Raw genomic sequence first — 17991 nt, forward strand, 5'->3', positions numbered from 1 at the left:
AGACAAGTGTCTGATAGGGTTAGTGTGAGAATCAAATGAGATAATATCTATAAAAGTGCTTAACATCATTTCTGGCACATGGTAGTTGCTTAATAAATGCTTTTTTCTTCCATTATCATTATAGCAATGAATACACATTGATTGAACTTGAGCAAAAAAATATACACACACACACATGTATTTATATATACACATTGCTGTTGTTTGTACTTTGTTCTCAAAGAGCACCATAACATCAGGAAGGTGATGCCATGATTTGCAAGTGATTGGATTTAAGTGAGAGAAGTCTGTGCAAGGTCACCTGTTTCATTCTCTCCTCCAGAGCCATCTGGGTCCAGTGGCAAGATATAGATTAGGGGGTAGTTCCAAATGCAGTAGGAGATCTTGGCTTTTCTAAGTTAAGGTCTTTCCAAGGTTGCAGTCTGATTAAGGCATCATCCATTCAGTGATTAAGGCAAAGTAAGAAATGAGGCAAAGAATGGTCTCTTTTACCTAGCAAAAAAGAATCAATCAATCAATCTGGGAGGGAAAGACCCTCATGGTTGCTGTATATATGTATGTATGTATATGTGTATGCATATATGTAGATGTATGTGTGGGTATTCACATATACACATGCATGTGCATATGTATATATGTATAGATGTGTGTATAGATAACATTGCTCCCTTCATATGCTATGTTAAATTATTACAAACTTCCTAATAGGTCAAGTTGGAGTAATTATATATAATTTTCCCGTTTTATTCTTTTTCTGGCTTTATAGTATTTTTATTTTTTTCTCTTTAAAAAGTTGGTGATCGACAGCTAGTATGATGATGACTAACATTTATATAGTGTTTTAAGTTTTGCAAAGCACTTTACACATGTATATTAATTCTGTTGACCCTCAAATAACCCTGTGAGGTAAGTTCTATTATTATCCCCACTTTATATAAGGAAACTAAGGGTGGTAAACCTTGAAACCAAGGGGAACACCCTCAGTTGTGGAATAATCAAACAAGTTATGACATAGAAAAGTAATGGAATACTAGTGTGCTATAAGAAATTATCAAAATTATAGTTTCAGAGAAATCTGGGAAGACTGCTCGAACTGACACAGACAGAAAAATATATAAGCAGAAACAGGAAAACCAACTATATAATAGCAACAGCCATGTAAAAATGAACATACTTTAGTGATTTAAGAACTCTGATAAATATGGTGAACAGTAATTATTCCAAAATACTAATGATGAAAAAGGTTACCAACCTTCTGAAAGAGATGCTATGTACTCACTATGCAGAATAAGAGACATATTTTTGGAGATGACCCAGGTAGAAATGTATTTCACTTGACTATACATATTTGCTACTTGAATTGTGTTTTTCTTTCCTTTTTTCCACTACTGAGAGACAGGAGATGAAAGAGAGAGTGAATTGATGTTTGTTAATGCGGGTGGGGAAAAAAATTTAATTAAAAAAAAATTGAACCTGAGAGAGGTTAAATTGTTTTCCTTGATTATACAGCTAGTATACAATGTAGAATTCAATCCCTAAGTTTCCTTACTATGTAAGTCCCCTACAACTATGTCATGTTGGCTTCCTTTTGCCTCCATGAGAACAGTATGGGCAGTTGTTGTTCTACTCACCAGGAAAGGAGTCAAGAAAGTACAGTAGAGAGTGAAAGAAAGACAGACAGAGTCAGAGAGAGACAGAGACACAGAGAGAGCACATCCAGAAAACCTGTGCCTTTTTGCCTCACTTATAACATGTCAGGTCTCTTAAATTCCTCCTTGATGAAATCCATGTTTTCTCTTATCTTGGTGATGTTTATGACATCATACTTCTCTGCAATCCAAGCCAAATGCTAGATTCCAGGGCTAATGAAAGTATCTAATCCCTTTCTAAGGTATGAGTAACTTTCAAATAACGTGGTCCTGCCCTGGTAACATAAGAAAACTGCTCTCTCAGTTTGGGAATATAGCAGGACACATTTTCCTAAGATCTATTATTCTGGTATTTTGAGAGTCTATCAATGGAACACGGGCTCAAAAGCATACACACTACATACATAAAGAGCGACTGTCTCAGTTGAGACAGGCAACATAGTCTCAGAATGCTTAAACATTTAATACAAGCACTTTGTTTGAAAAGCTATAGTCCCATTCATAAAGACTTTTGTGGCAGAATTTGAATAGCATTTACATCACATGTTTTCCGATAATATAACCTCCATTTTACATTAGCCTAGTTGCTATGCTTTAAAAAGGGCTTTCAAAAATATTATTTTATTTGATCCTCTTGGGTTTATAAAAGCTATTTAAGTATTATATCATTTCATATTTCTGTTACTACCACCAAACAAATCAACAAAAGTTACACAAATGTCACATAACAATTTTATAATAAACAATGTGTTTATATTTTTACTATTGTCTCTATCCGCACTGATGCAATACTAATAAAACTGTCCCCAGCCCCAATATTCTAACTTCCTTATGGGCCCCACTGAACAGCAGGCATGTCCTGATTTAGCCATACAATCTGACTTTAATCACACCTCAGGCCCCCAGAGTCAATATGGCCCCTGCCCCTAGCCAACCACCGCCCTCAGTTCCAATTCAAATATTTGAACAGATGTGTTCTTGTATTCAACCACAATAACATCATCTATTTAGGCCAAGACAGGACCACAAGAGTTAATTGTCTATCTTGATCAGATAGACCATAGCTAGCCAACTGAAGGGCAGCACGACCAGAACATTTAACCACCAAACCATAGAAGTGACCCCTCCTCCATTATCTAATCTCTTAACAAACTCATCCTACCTTTTTAATATTAATCATATCCTTATATTCTATGTAAATTTTGAAAGTATAATCAGCATCATATTCTCTATAAAATTGTATGTCTTGTCTTGCTGAAATTACTAATTCCTCCAAGGAAATTAGCCACTCACCAAAGCGTGAAACCTCAAAACTATATTAAATTTTTCCAACTGGCTTGGAGTTGACCTGAGTCTTTGAAATTCTTTAGAGATGTCCCATTGCAGCTCTACCTGACCCTCATCAGTCAAATTGGCATCCCTGGTTGGGCAGAGTTTCTGACTCTGATCTCCCCCTCCATGTGGAACAGAGTCTCTAATTTGAATTACCTCTAATCCAAATGTAAGCCTATCTTTTTCCCTTTCCTTAAGTCCTTCAAGCACCTATGGAGGCTTGACTGGATTGCTTGGGCCCTAAGGCCCAAGGACCTTGTGGCTGGCAAATTCCCTCTAGACAGAGGACACTGTTTAAGAATTTTGCAGTTTTGGGTTGTTGGCTAGGTGGCACAGCAGATAAAGCACTGGCCCTGGAGTCAGGAGGACCTGAGTTCAAATCTGGCATCAAATGCTTAACACACACACACACACACACACACACACACACACACACTAGTCGTGTCACTTTGGTCAAGTCCCCCAATTTCCCTCGAAAAAGCAAACAACAACAACAAAATAATTTTGCAATATTTTTTCTTCATCCTTCAATGGGACACCACAGACAAGATGAACTTGGCTATGGGGGGATTTCTCTAAGCTTACTGGCTTTCAGTCCCAACTCCCATTCCAGGGACTAAGCTGTAATAGCATCTGGTCTCCATAAAATCTGGAAGACCAAGAAAAGTTATCACTATTTGTGCATTCTGTTTGTGTCTGTCTGCTCTATGTAAAAATCTCTGAGTCTACCACCTTGTAAGATTTAAAATGCAGCCAACTAGAAAAGAAAACACTGTATCTGGGCTAGAAAGATTGATGGTCTTTTAAAGAAAGGTTGTTGGGGAAAGCAACAACAAAAAACAGTGTGCTCTCTCTCTCTCTCTCTCTCTCTCTCTCTTTCTCTTTCTTTCTCTCTCTCTCTCTCTCTCTCTCTCTCTCTCTCTCTTTCTCCTCCCCCTCTCCCTCACCCCTTTCCTCCCATCTTCCTTGGACTCTGGCCAAGTTCTGGAGGTGGGGGGACAGATGGAAAAAAGAAGGGGAACTTCTACCTCAGATCTAAGAGAAAAAAGGGTCATTTTACTAATGAAAGAGAGGTAGGTTTCAAAGCTTCATTTTGGAATAGGACTGGCAATTAGCCCTTTCCTGGGTCACAGAAAGAAAATTGTGTAATATTATTTGGAATATAGATCCAGGTAATTGAATTCATTCTAATTGCGTTTTAACTGAAATGTTGTCTCTCATAATTTGATGTTTAAGACAAGTCAGGATTTATTATACTATTATTGTTTATTATACTATTATTATATATACTATTACTAAATTGGGAAAATGCACAGATCTGAAAAAGAGACACCTCAGAGATGAAGCTTTGAGCTCTCCAGTATGAAAAAGAGGAGACTAGGTGCCACTGGATCTTTTCCAGAGTCCCACTCACCTTGACAGGCAGATTCAAAACTCTCACTTTCAAAGAAGTTTTAAGGAGTGGACACAGAAGTGAAGTATAATTAAGTAAAAATTGAAAAAGTTGGAACACTAAGATTATCTTCCCTGTGGTCATACCTTCCCAAATCTGAGACTCATCCACCCCTACAAGCAGGCTCTGGCAACTGTGGGGAGAGGAGAAAAGGGGATGGGCCAGTGTAGTACAAGGTGAAAAGTCAGCCAGTCAGCCTCTTCACTTGGTAAGCCCAACTTTCTATCAATAATCTTTATATGTGATGACTTGTAAATGCAATTAATGTTATATGAAGTTTCCTGTTTGTGTTAATATTGCATTTCTAAATTGTAGTAAATTCTCATATACTGTGAACTTGAGTGATCACTGTAAGTCAGAAATAGTGTTAACAAAGAAATTTTTAATCTGAATTTTGTTGAAACTAAAAGACAGTGAAAAAATTGTTTAAAAATAGTTATATTACTTTATTAAGCCCTGTTAACTCTGTCTTACAGCTAAAAATAATTTGGGTCTCACTTATGAAAATTTTAAGATTGTTAACTAAATTATTTGGGATTATTTTATAAAAATTTTATTAAAATTATTAAAAATCTAAAATTAATCCCACAGCAGCTGTTGGAAAAAAAACAGGGTACACACCCTCTACTCCTCTCCCTTGGGAAGATGGCTAAGGTCACCTCCAATGTAGGGCTATAGGCATGACCAGAAGCCACCAGCTACCATATACTGGGATCCTAAAAATAAAATATGGGAAACCCAAAAGACATCCTGGCAAGGAAAAAGAAAAAGTAGTCAGGGTAAAACAAATTAAATTAAGATTGAAAATAGGGTACTTTTAAGTTGCCCAGATTAACTGAAGAGGAAGTAAATTACTTAAATAACCCCATCTCAGAAAAAGAAATTGAACAAGCCATCAGTGAACTCCCTAGGAAAAAATCTCCAGGGCCAGATGGATTTACTAGTGAATTCTATCAAACATTTAAAGAACAATTGATTCCAATACTTTACAAACTATTTGGGAAAATTAGTGAAGAAGGAGTGCTACCAAATTCTTTTTATGACACAAATATGGTACTGATACCTAAATCAGGAAGAGAAAAAATGGAGAAAGAAAATTATAGACCAATTTCCCTAATGAATATAGATGCAAAAATTTTAAATAAAATATAAACAAAAAGACTACAGCAATTTATCACAAGAATAATGTACTTTGATGATGTAGGATTAATTCCAGGAATGTGAGGACAGTTTAATATTAGGAAAACCATCAGTATAATTGATCATACCAACAACAAAACTAGCAGAAACAACATGATTATCTCAATAGATGCAGAGAAGGCTTTTGACAAAATACAACATCCAATCCTATTAAAAACACTAGAAAGTATAGGAATAAATGGAGGCTTCCTTAAAATGATAGGTAGCATCTATTTAAAGCCATTAGCAAGTATTATATGTAATGGGGATGAGCTAGAAGCATTTCCAATAAGATCAGAGGTGAAACAAGGGTGTCCACTATCACCCCCTCTTATTGCTGTATATTTCCAATGAAATTCAACAGCAAGAGATAGAAAGAGAAATCCTATTCAAAGTCACTGGAGACATTATAAAATATTTGGGAATCTACCTGCCAAATGAACCCAGGACCTATATTATCACAACTACAAAACATTTTTCACACAAATAAAGTCAGATCTAACTAATTGGAAAAACATCAATTGCTCATGGCTAGGTCGAGCTAATATAATAAAAATGACAATTTTACCTAAATTAAATTATATATTTAGTGCCATACCAAACAATTTACCAAAAATCTACTTTACAGAGCTAGAAAACATGGTAACAAAATTCATTTGGAAGAGCAAAAGGTCCAGAATATCAAGGGAATTAATGAAAAGAAAAGCTAGGGAAGGTAGAATAACTTTACCAGATTATAATCTGTATTATAAAGCAGCAGTCATCAAAACTACTTGGTACTGGCATGATCTAGGTATAAAGGCTGATACTGTTAGCAATCTCAGAAAGCAAGGAATAGTTTACCCGTTAGATTTATGGAGAGTGGAAGACTTTATGACCAAACAAGAATTAGAAAGCATTATAAAATGCAAAATGAATAATTTTGATTACATTAAATTGAAAAGCTTCTTACAAACAAAGCCAACGTAACCAAGATTAAGAGGGAAGTGGGAAATTGGGAAAGAATTTTTATAACCTGTCTCTGATAAAGGCATCATTTCTAAAATATGCAGATAATTGAGTCAAATCTCTAAGAATACAAGTCATTCCCCAATTGATAAATGGTCAAAGGATATGAATAGGCAGTTTTCAGAGGAAGAAATTAAAGATATCTATAACCATATGAAAAAATGCTCTAAATCACTACTGATTAGAGAAATGCAAATCAAAACAACTCTGAGGTACCACATCTCACCAGTCAGATTGGCTAAGATGACAAAACAGGAAAATGACAAATGCTGGAAATGATGTGGAAAAATTGGAACACTAATGCATTGCTGGTGGAGTTGTGAACTGATCTGACCATTCTGGAGAGCAATCTGGAATTATGCCCAAAGGGCTATAAATAATTTCATACCCTTTAACCCAGCAATACAACTTCTAGGGTTGTATCTCAAAGAGATCATAGAAGTGGGAGGAAGATCCATATGTACAAAAATATTTATAGCAGCTCTTTTTGTGGTGGCAAAGAATTGGAAATTAAGGGGGTGCCCATCGATTGGGGAATGGATGAACAAGTTGTAGTATATGAATGTGATGTAATACTATTGTGCTATAAGAAACGAGGAGCAGATGGACTTCATATTTACCTGGAGAGGCTTAAACAAATTGATGCTGAATGAGAATAGAACCAGGAGAAATTTGTACACAATTACAGACACAATGTATGTTTGACGACCAATTTGATAGACTGGACTCTTCTCAGCAATGCAGCATTATAAGTCAACCCCAAAAGACTCATGATGGAGAGAGATGTCTACATCCAGAGAAAGAATTGGAAAGAACTGAGTTTGAATCCAAATTGAGGCAAACTACCTGATCTTTTTCTTTTTCTTGTTTGGTTTTGCTTCCTCTTTCCCATTGTTCATTCCATCTGATACAATCCTTCTTTATGACCTGACTAATGTCTAATGTGAAAGTGTTTGCAGATTCTGTACTTGATTGTATGCCACCATATGGGGGGGGGGGAGAGAAGGGGACAGAAAACTTGAAACTCAAGGAATTGTGGAACTGAATCTTGTAAATGAAAAGTAAACAAATAAATTATTAAAGACCAAAAAATTAAAAGGAAATAGGAGACTTGCCACACAGAAATTATATGGTTATCATCAGTTCAGAGGAAGAATATCATAGGGTGGACAGGAAGATAAGACACTTCTCTGGGGTCCCTAACAATTTCTCCTTATTTGCAAACTTTCCAGATCCCCAGAAACCATTTGGTGGGCAATATCATCAGCCCCAGAAAAAAAAGAGCTTGTTTGGGTTATGGAGTTCCTAAACAATGAACTTGGCTTACTGAGAAATGAAATCTCTTATGTATATGTCATGGTAAATTTGTATTGCTTATTGTAATTCCATAAAAGTAAAAACAATTCTACTAGCCCTAAGATGTGATTGGTGAGACTTGCCATTTGAGCTAAAAGCTCTTGGGATCACAAACAATTTCAAGTTTGGATTTGGATATAGCTTTCTGCATTAAATCAGTATCTGAGAGAAACGCCACAAAATACTTACAGGGAATGTGATCCTGCAACACGTGGAGGTGTGCTTCTGGGAAAAGCTGCGAGGACAATCTTAGTCTCATTCTAAGATGGGGCCTTCCTGGCTCAGTTTCCCTATTGTATTCGTTTGAAAAGGCTGCTTACCTGCCTATCCCTGAGTCTAGCTATGAGATGTAATGTAAATGACTCATCTAAATTCAAATGGAGCTAGGGATGTTTCATCCTGTCATATTTGACTTTTTCATTTTATTGTAATTTTTTTTTCTACTTAGAGCAAGTAGTTAGTAAAAGTTATCAGTACAATGCAAGTATATGAAATATTGCTGTTTTCAGTCTGAATGTACAGTCATTCCATATTCCAGACAATGAGGTAAATTAGTACACAGGTTTGTCATCTACCTACCTACATAGTTAAATGAAAGGTGAAATCCCTGTAAAGAACAGTCTTTTTGAATGATATGGGAACAATTAAACAAAGTGAAAAGAAGTTTGTGAAACAAATGTACAAACACAATGTTAATTGTTATCCCATAAACTAAGGCTAGATTACATCTGAACTACTATAATAAAATGTGTATTAGATATGAGCTATTCAGCCTAAAATTCTTTTCTTTTCTAAAGCCTAAATAATTTAGTAAATGGGTACTTGACTATGTCAACAGCCTATTACTAGATAAATCTGTCTTTCTTGTTATATTTGGGGTTCTGCATATTGAGCTTGCTTATCAGATTTGTGTCTCCCAGACTACAGACTAATTTACTTACAGTTAGCAGCAAACAGTGGATACCAGCCCATACTCACCCATCATTTCCTGGATGTGACCTATGCTCAGTTCCAGTCAACCTTCCCAGGACTCATCAAAGAAAGGACAGCTCTAATTCCCTTTTTCATATCAAAAAAGCTACAGAAGCTGAGATCTTAATCCATTTTCTGAAATGAATTTGGGTACCAGTTCTTTGAAGGAGGAATGATGAATTCCTAATAAAGATGCCCCCAAACCCAATATTCTAATTTCCTCGTTTCTCTCACAGAACAGCAGGCATGTCTATGTGATGGCATCCCAGTCACTGCCCCTAGCTAACCATTGCCCTCAGATCTAATTCACATATTTGAACAGATATGTTCTTGTACTCAACCACAATCACATCACCCTTTCAGCCTAAAACAGGACCACAATATCTAGCTATCTATCTTGATCAGAGTAATGGCAAGCAAGGAGTACTTAACTCCTTGTTTTAGTTGCTCAAGCTCCTTGTTTCAGCTCTTCAAGTGCCTTTGAGGCTTACTTGTGAATAGATCAAGTCTTTGTTAGAACCTGTGAAGCCCACAGTGGAAGGAACCTGTCCAAGACCAGAACAGTAAGGATGTAAAAGGAGGGTAGAACAGGAAGGAGCTGATGATATAAAAGCTGGAGCACAGCTGGGACTGAGATGAACTGGGAGGAAGGATAACTGTGGTGCTGGTACTTTGTCTGTTTGTGTTGTTGCTACTTTGTCAGATCTGTCTGCTGACAGAGAACATGGCTGTTGTTACAGAAGCCCTGGGACCTTACTGCTGATTTAGAAGCTCTGAAAGAGGACTTTCCTGCTGTCTGTTTACAAAAGTCCTGAAGGAGGATTTTACTGATGTTTTCAGACGTCCTGGCACTTTACTGATGATTTGTGTTAATTTCTCAGACAGAGCCCCTGTCTGGTGGTCTGCGTTGATTTCACAGGCAGAAAGTGAATTGATGACAGTACCAGCAATGTGTTTGAATATTGTTGTAATTCTGCTAAACTTGATGTGTGGAGCTGGACCAAGAGCTGGACCAGGACCTGGCTGCTGCTTACCTGTGAATCAACATGACAGTTGGGTGAATTCAGGCAAAAGCTGGGAGAATGGAAGAAGTACCACGGAATTTGGAAGTCACTCGAGTCAAGATTAAAGGACTTTTACCTGGGTACTTAGTGCAGACTGACAAGATTATGATTTACTGTGACATAGGGGAGATAGAACTTTGTACTCTGTACTTTGTACCCCTTAAGAATGATTGCTCCTTATGGATGATTGAGTTAGAGATGATTGGAAGCCAGTCTCTAATCAAGAGGAAAGAAGACTTTAGATGGGTACTCTATATTGATTGATTCAGACTGTGACTTACTGAATGATATCTTTTGTTTAAGAATATGTGGTCACTTTAGTAACAAGCTGTTATGCTATATCACTGTGAATTTTGTAATTTGGTTTCTATGAATGTTTTGCTTTAGTTTACTTCTGAATAAACAGAGAGTTCCTATACTATGTGATCAGAACCTTAAAGTTATTTACAGCAGCAGTCCTCAGGAGAGCTGCATGTGTTTGACTTTACAACCAGACAGGACCACAATAGCTGGCTAATTGAATGGCAGCACCACCAGATTGTTTGACCACCAAACCATAGAAGAGACCCCTCCCCTATTACCTGATCCCTTGACAAATCCCTCTTGCCTTTTTAATATTCATAATTTCTGTCATGTAATTGCATCTTTCCCCTATAAAAGTACATCTCACTTTCTCTGAAGTCCCTGATTCCTCTTGGAACTTAACTGGCTTCATGAGAGATGTCAATCTCAATAAATGCATATGCTTGGATTAAAGGTGGTCTAACTCTGAATTCTTTGAGACAGTTCCACCACAACATTTCATGAAACCACAACAGGTTTTGGTGTCCCTAGGTGGGCAGAGCCTAAACCACAATACTACTTTCTCTTATTTCCCACAATATCATATCCTTCTATCAATTTTTTTACTCTCTAGTACATTATATAGTATTAAAAAAAAAAACAAAAAGCTTTTGCTGTCCCAGACAGTCTTTATTCTTCATTTTTCCCTTTAATTTGAAGCTCTCGTAAATGATGTTTTGGAAATAGTCATTTTATCTAAGGCCAGTCTCTGTTTAGTATTTTAAGCCCTTCACAATCAGACTCCAATCTTGTTAAACAAGGCTTACTACACCTTACTCACTTTACTCTGCAGGCTTGTTTAACCTTTCTCACTTTAATTCACTCAAGTGCCAGTCAAACTAACCTAATTGTTCTTCCTTATACACAACAGACCATCTCACACCTCTGTGCCCTCCAACAGACTGTCTCTCCTTCTTAAAAACATTTTGGAATTGTACCAAGTTATTAAGTAATATCCTTCATTCCAGAAAATTGACTTAAAGATTAATAACCCCAAGAAGTACAATAATAAGGAAAAATGCTTTCATATATACTATATTTACAACCGAATTATCCTTAATAATAAAGGGTTGAAAACAAATGATGTGTCCAATGATTAAGAAATGCCTAAACAAATTCTGGCAAATGAACGTTTTGGAATATTATTGTACAACAAAGAATGAGGGTTGTGAAGACTGACATCACAGCTCTTTCAAAGTCTTCAGATGAGAAGCATGCAAAGGGGTTCAGAGAGTTTAAGGGGCTTGACAAAGTTACCATAGTCAGTAGGTAAGGATGTCAAAAATTTTCTAGATTTTCTGACTTCTATTGTAATTCTTTTTCTACTATGCTGCCTTTGAATGATTGCTAAAGTAGAGTGCTTAGAGAATCTTAATCATTAAATCTGTGAGCACCTAATATGGATAAAACTACTGGTGCTATCTCTTCTAATTCCATCCATTTCCCCAACATTCAAAATGGTTAGCTCTTTACTGTCTTGCAGACACGTTATTAAACTTATATGTTTCCTTTGATGCACAATAATTTTGGAATTTTAAGTCTTCTAGGGTCAGAAATTGTGCCTAACTTAGCACTGAACCTGGTACTATGCCAGAGGTGAGTTTAACATATACTTCTCAGTGATACCTAATACAACAAGAAAAAGATACTAGACATAGATCCAGGTGAATTACTGAAATGGCATTTTTCTCTCTGTAGGTTTTCTTCACCTCTGCTCTCACTCATCTCTATCATTTTTTACCCTCTTTCACATGGGGAAAAAGTAAGTAATTGGAATAATGTAACATATGGCTGCAGCATTTCACTCCTCATATTTCTGCACAACTTAAAGGAAGTACAGTGCCTATGTAGATATATTAGATGGGCACAGACCACAATCAAGAAATTGATATGCTTCTAAGGATGGTAGGTTCACCCGCCCTGGAATTTTTAGACAGAGTCTGGATAATCCATTAGGGATGTTGTAGTAGGGATTATTCTTCAGGGATAGGATGGCCTACATGTTGTCTGAGGGCCTACCTCCCAATAAAACAAAAACAAAAGTTCTGAGTATCTGTGAAATTTTGAAGGAATAACTGAAAAGTGACTTAGAAAGAAACAAGAGGTAAGTTCTCAACCTCTAAATGATCTCTCATGCTCTAGAATACTCAAGAATCAAGGATTTCAAAAGCAGGTGAATTTGGCACCCTGAAGGGGTTAAAAAAGATAAAAACAAATTAATGTAGTATAATTTGTGTCAAAAAAAAACTTCAATCCATCTGTAGTGAAGTTTCTTCAGATAATATTTAAATTTGAAAATATAAAAGGTTGGACTTTGAAATTATTCTTAATTGAGGTGAAAAGTTAGAATTCACTTAAATTGTCACAAGTTTTATTTACTTTTGTGTGTGCTTTTATGTTAGATTATTGTTTTTGGATGGTAGAGGGAGGGATTGATTTTGCAGCGCTATTAAGAAGAGAGAAATACCAAGCTTGGACTACCAATGAGTAGATGACAATCAGTTAAAGCCTAAGGACTCTGCACCTAAAAGGGACAGGGGGGGTTAGGTATACTACAAATTGAATGAGTCAGCAAAGCTATAGGGAGTCAAAAAATATAATTTATTCTACTACTGATTAAGAAAAGCATAGCTTCCAAGGTAAAAGAAGAGATGAGCCTTCAGTACTTTGCCCTTGGTCAGAACACATTTGGAAAACTGCATTCAGCTTGGGGTAACATATTTTAGGAAGGACATTATCCAAAGAGTAACCAGTATGATGAAGGATCTGGGGCCTGTGCTCTATAAGTATCAACTAAAGGATCTAAGCATTAAAGACTTTCAGCATGCAGAAGAGAAAGAGGGTGAGACATTTTCTTCAGGTTTTTCAAAAGTTTTTGTGTGGAAGGTGGATTTGCCTTGTTCTCTCTGTCCATATGGGTTAGAAGTAGGAGAAATGGGTGGAAGATAAAAGTAATCAAATAAAGGCTTTATATCAATAAAAGTTTTCCCAAATTTAAACCTATACATTTATTTGGTGGGTTTCCTAGAAAAGTTGTTGATTTCTCCTCATTGTAGGTATGATATGTTAGAATATAGATTCCTTCTCAGGTCTATAGGTTTGACTAAATGGCTTCTGAGGACTCCTCTAACTCTAAAAATCAAAGGATATTTTACTCTCCAAAGCACTCTAAAACTCATCTGTATAGTGGGAACAATAATGCTGGCACTACCCAATCTAAATCGTATTATAAAAGAATTGCCAGCTATAAAGTTCCATATAAATGTGAATTTGGGGATATGAACCTGACCTTTGATTTCATTAGTATAAGGAATTTCTGAATTGAGAAACTCACTCTAGCAATGCAGGTCCATACCTCACTGAGAAGTTAAGTGATTTGCCTAGTGTCACACAGCTGGTACATGTGAAAAGTAGGATCCACCCCTAGGTCTTCTGGATTCCAAGGCTAACTGTCCATCCACTACACAGAAGTGTGCCTGTGACCCAGTAGAGGAAATAGATTAACACATATTGGGAAATAATTAACAAAATATATAAAAATACAATAAAATTTAATGTTAAATATGTGGTTTTCTAAGTAACATGTGGCCCACATGTAGGTCACATATGGTTTAGTAGCCCCTGTTTCTATCTTATTTTGATACCTCTGCACTACAACATGCTGTCTCTAAAAGAAAATAAAAACCACTCTTCTGTGTTGTTATTATTGGTATTTTAGTAATAGTATCATTATAATTGCAAATCTATAGAATTAACATTCAATCAAAAACCTCCATTAAGTATTTCCCTTTATAGCTATTGGCTCCTTACAAATTTCCCTTTTCAGGGATTAGTTCCCATGATTCCAAAGCCCTAAAGATATCCTTTGGCTTCTAAGATTTGGGGCAATAGCTGAGGGAAAAGAGTATTCTGTCAACATTTTGATTTGCTGAGAAAGTTTAACGTTCACAGCTTTCCACCAGCAATTTCTTAGATTAAAAAAAATAAATCAGTCTTATACTCTATCCTCTTGTTAATCACTTCCATTAGCCATGTTTATTGCATATTGTAGCATGGCCACTTAGAGAGATTTATTTCATTAGTCTTTCCACAATGCTAAAGAAATAAAAAATCTCATTTAACAATGCATTGTAAAAATAAACCGGCATTTTATTACAATGAAAAAAAAATCAATGGATTGGATTTAAACACAGGTTTATTGGAGGGGAGACCAAAGGAGAGAGACATCACCATCGTGTTTCTGTCACTTTAAAGATCAAGCTATCAAGTCAATGATCAGATTTGGTCAAAAAACTTTTAAAAATCACCGAAATAAATAGCACAAATAACAGATGGGGAGAATTTTAAGGTCTCCCTTTTTGCAGCAGCAGCAAACAGGCCCCAAAAGAAGGGGAGAAAGAGTTAAAAATATAGACATAGATGATATAAATACAGAGATAGAAACAGAGGTTAAATAGGTAGATTAGATATATAGACATAAATAGAGATTATAAATAGAGATAGACAAATATAAAAGTTATACTTAACTGCAATATGCACACATATAACTGTATCTCTGTATAAGTAATTATATAATCAGAGGCAGCTAGATGGCTCAGAGGATAGTGTGCTAGTCCTGGAGTCAGGAAGACCTGAGTTCAAATGTGACCTCTGACACTCACTTCCTGTTTGACCTGGGGCAAATACTTTAACCTCTGTTTGCCTTAATCTACTGGAGAAGGAAGTGACAAATCTCCCCAGTACCTTTGCTAAGAAAATCCCAGACAGGGTAAAGAAGTGCCAAATTACTGAATGACTGAACAACAACAGTCATATAATTAATTTTTCATTAAAGCAAAATGAAATTAAAAGGTACATTATGAAAAATGAATCAATATATGTTTCATTTGCAGAGATTGCGTAAAAAGATATCAATATACTTTAGAAACTTCTAAAATCATTCATTTTCAAGCATATGTAGAAATAACTTGAGAAAATAATAGAAATTCAAGTAGTGGAAAACTATCAATGCTAAATTTCAACTAAAGTCATTAAAATACTAGGAACAAATATTCAGCCCATACACTAAAAGTTCATAATCTTGAAAAATAAAACTTGTAGGTGTCCTTTGATAAATACATATTTGACAAATCTATATTTTACATTCATAATAATGGCTTTTTTAAAATAGTGGAAGTAAATATAAACTACAGAAAATAGAAGTTCTCTTCCAACATGTCTTTCCAGTTAGTCTACAAATCAGTGGCAATCAAACTTTTGTTTTACTTTATTTAGGAAATAAACACAAAAAGAGGAATATACAGGTCGCAAAGTATTAATATCATTATATCCAGAATGGAGGCAGAATCTGATTTGTCCCTCCTCTGATTGTACAGAGGGAGCTTACCTTTGGCCCAGTTTCACTTTCACAATATAGATCCTTTGACCTTGGTCCTTTCCCCTATGTATGTCCTTTCTCTCACTATTGCCACCTCATTCCCAAGCCTCTGGTACTCTTTGGTCTGCCCAGCTCTCCTGTACCTCAGATCTGAAGCACTTTCTATTACCAGGAGATATGAATTTGGAAGCTAAGAGAAACTGGAAGAAAATAGCAAGTTCAGGGTTACTCATGAACTTATCCATCCTTCAGAGCAAATCAAGACAGCCTTTATTAATAAAACAATCAATAAGCATCTATTTCATTCCTACTTTTATCTGGTACCCAGAAGAAAAATACTGAGAATGAAATAATTCCTACTTGCAAAAAGGAACAAATGTTTTAATAAGGCTAAGAAGAAATACACAAACAAAATAATATATAGCTTAATTATAAAGTGAATGCATATAAATATGTACAAAGTAGTCATTCAGGGTGGTTTGGAAGAGAAGACATGAGCATTAGGGGAGAACTAGGAAAGGCGTCATGCAGAAGGTGTTGCTTGAGGTACATCCTTCAAGAAAAAAGGTGGAAGTAATGAGCAAGTGCATGACAGGCATGTGGGATGGCCAGGACAAAGATTTCTGAAACTGTTCTGGTTGTACCAAATGCATTTGAACTCTCTGTTTCCTTTGTCCCCTCATCATATTGCAAAGAGGATTAGACAGAGGAGAGAAAGGGAGGAAGAGATGGAAAGAACCTTAGAAGCCATCTAGACTAAACTCCTTATTTCACAGATGAGGAAATCAAAGCACAGAGATGTTATAACAGTGATCTGCTTAAGGTTGCATACATTTTACAGTATATAGAAAAGTTGGAATTCAAACCTAAGTTGTCCAAGTTGAAAGCAAACACTCTTTCCATTATGGCACACTGTCTGTTATAGCAATTATGTCATCCTTTTTCCAGTTATAACAGTAATCCATTTGATACCCCTTTTCCCTTACTACCCCACTACAAATGATAGATTGATTCTAAGCTCCTTGAGGACAGGAACTGTATTATCCTTTTCTTTGTATCCACTATCAGGCCCTAACTCAAAGATTGTGCACTTGCTATGTTCTGCATGAAGGAGACAACATGGTATAATGGTAGCATTCCCATTTAGTGATTCATAATGATGGTCCAAGTTTCCCTCTAAAAATTCCTTAATGGCACCTTAAGGAGGACATAATGATAAAGAATATTATAAGCAGTATATTAAATTACAAGTTTCATAATACTTTATTATTGATGCAGCTGTTGCTGCTGCTATTGTTTTTGATGAGAGTATTTGGGTACCACTCTCATAGTGGAAGCATCTATTGGCCTGAGAATCAGAGGATTAGTTTCAAATCTTGGCTCTGCCCAAATAACATCATTTTTCTGGGTCTCCCATATTACCTGTGCACCTCTCACATCTGTCACTTTCTTTTATACACCAGTTCAAACCCTGATCACCTCTCCCTAGACTATTATTACCTTAGTAATTGGTCTCCCCGACTCCAGTCTCTTCCCATTTCATTTCATCCTCCATATTGCTGTCAAACTGATATTCCTAAAAACAGATCTAACGTTGTCAAACCCTCCTAAAAGAGCTTGACCCATTGCCCTTGGGATCAACTATGAAATCCTCAGGCTTACATTTAAATCCCTTCATAATCTGGGTTCATCTTCCCTGTCAGCTCCTTTTTTACTTTACTCCCCTTCATGTGCTCCTTGCTAGTAGTATCCATATAGATCATTCTGCGTCCTACCTTTCTGCCTTTTTTAAGTGTCCTGTGTCTGGATTACTCTCCTTTCTAACCCCAACCTTTTTAGAATCACAAACTTCCTTCAAAGCTCACTTTAGCTGCCACCTGTTCCATAAGATCTTTTCAACTTTATTCCCCAAGTTATTAGCACGCTCTTTATTTTGAAAAGAAAAAGTGCTTATGACTTTGTACAGAGTAACTTAATTCTAGGCATAAAAAAGCAAAAATAAGTCTTTGCCTTCAAAGAATGTATATATTACTAGAAGTGTGGTGTGATACAACTTATTCAAAAACATTTAAGCCTAAAGCAAATACATGTGGATAATGTACATACACCCATTTTTTTTTTTCAACAAACATTACAGTTACATTTACCAAGCATTTGAAGGTTTTTCCAAAGGTTCCCTTTTGGGAGCAAATAAATTCTCAAATGAAGTCTGTGAATGACAATCCATTTCTCAGTTTCCCCTTTCTCTGTCCCTAAGAG

General features: G+C 36.1%; 1 long non-coding RNA gene across 1 annotated transcript in view; it reads right to left on the reverse strand.

The window, feature by feature from the left end:
- LOC138148946 (uncharacterized) overlaps window positions 1-17991 on the reverse strand; it is an 86666-nt gene that overhangs the window by 47948 nt on the left and 20727 nt on the right. The window lies entirely within an intron of this gene.

This window comes from Petaurus breviceps, unplaced genomic scaffold, assembly GCF_028583685.1.
Source record: "Petaurus breviceps papuanus isolate PSGF00001 unplaced genomic scaffold, PetGlider_PUasm1.0 90842, whole genome shotgun sequence".
Taxonomy (NCBI): domain Eukaryota; kingdom Metazoa; phylum Chordata; class Mammalia; order Diprotodontia; family Petauridae; genus Petaurus; species Petaurus breviceps.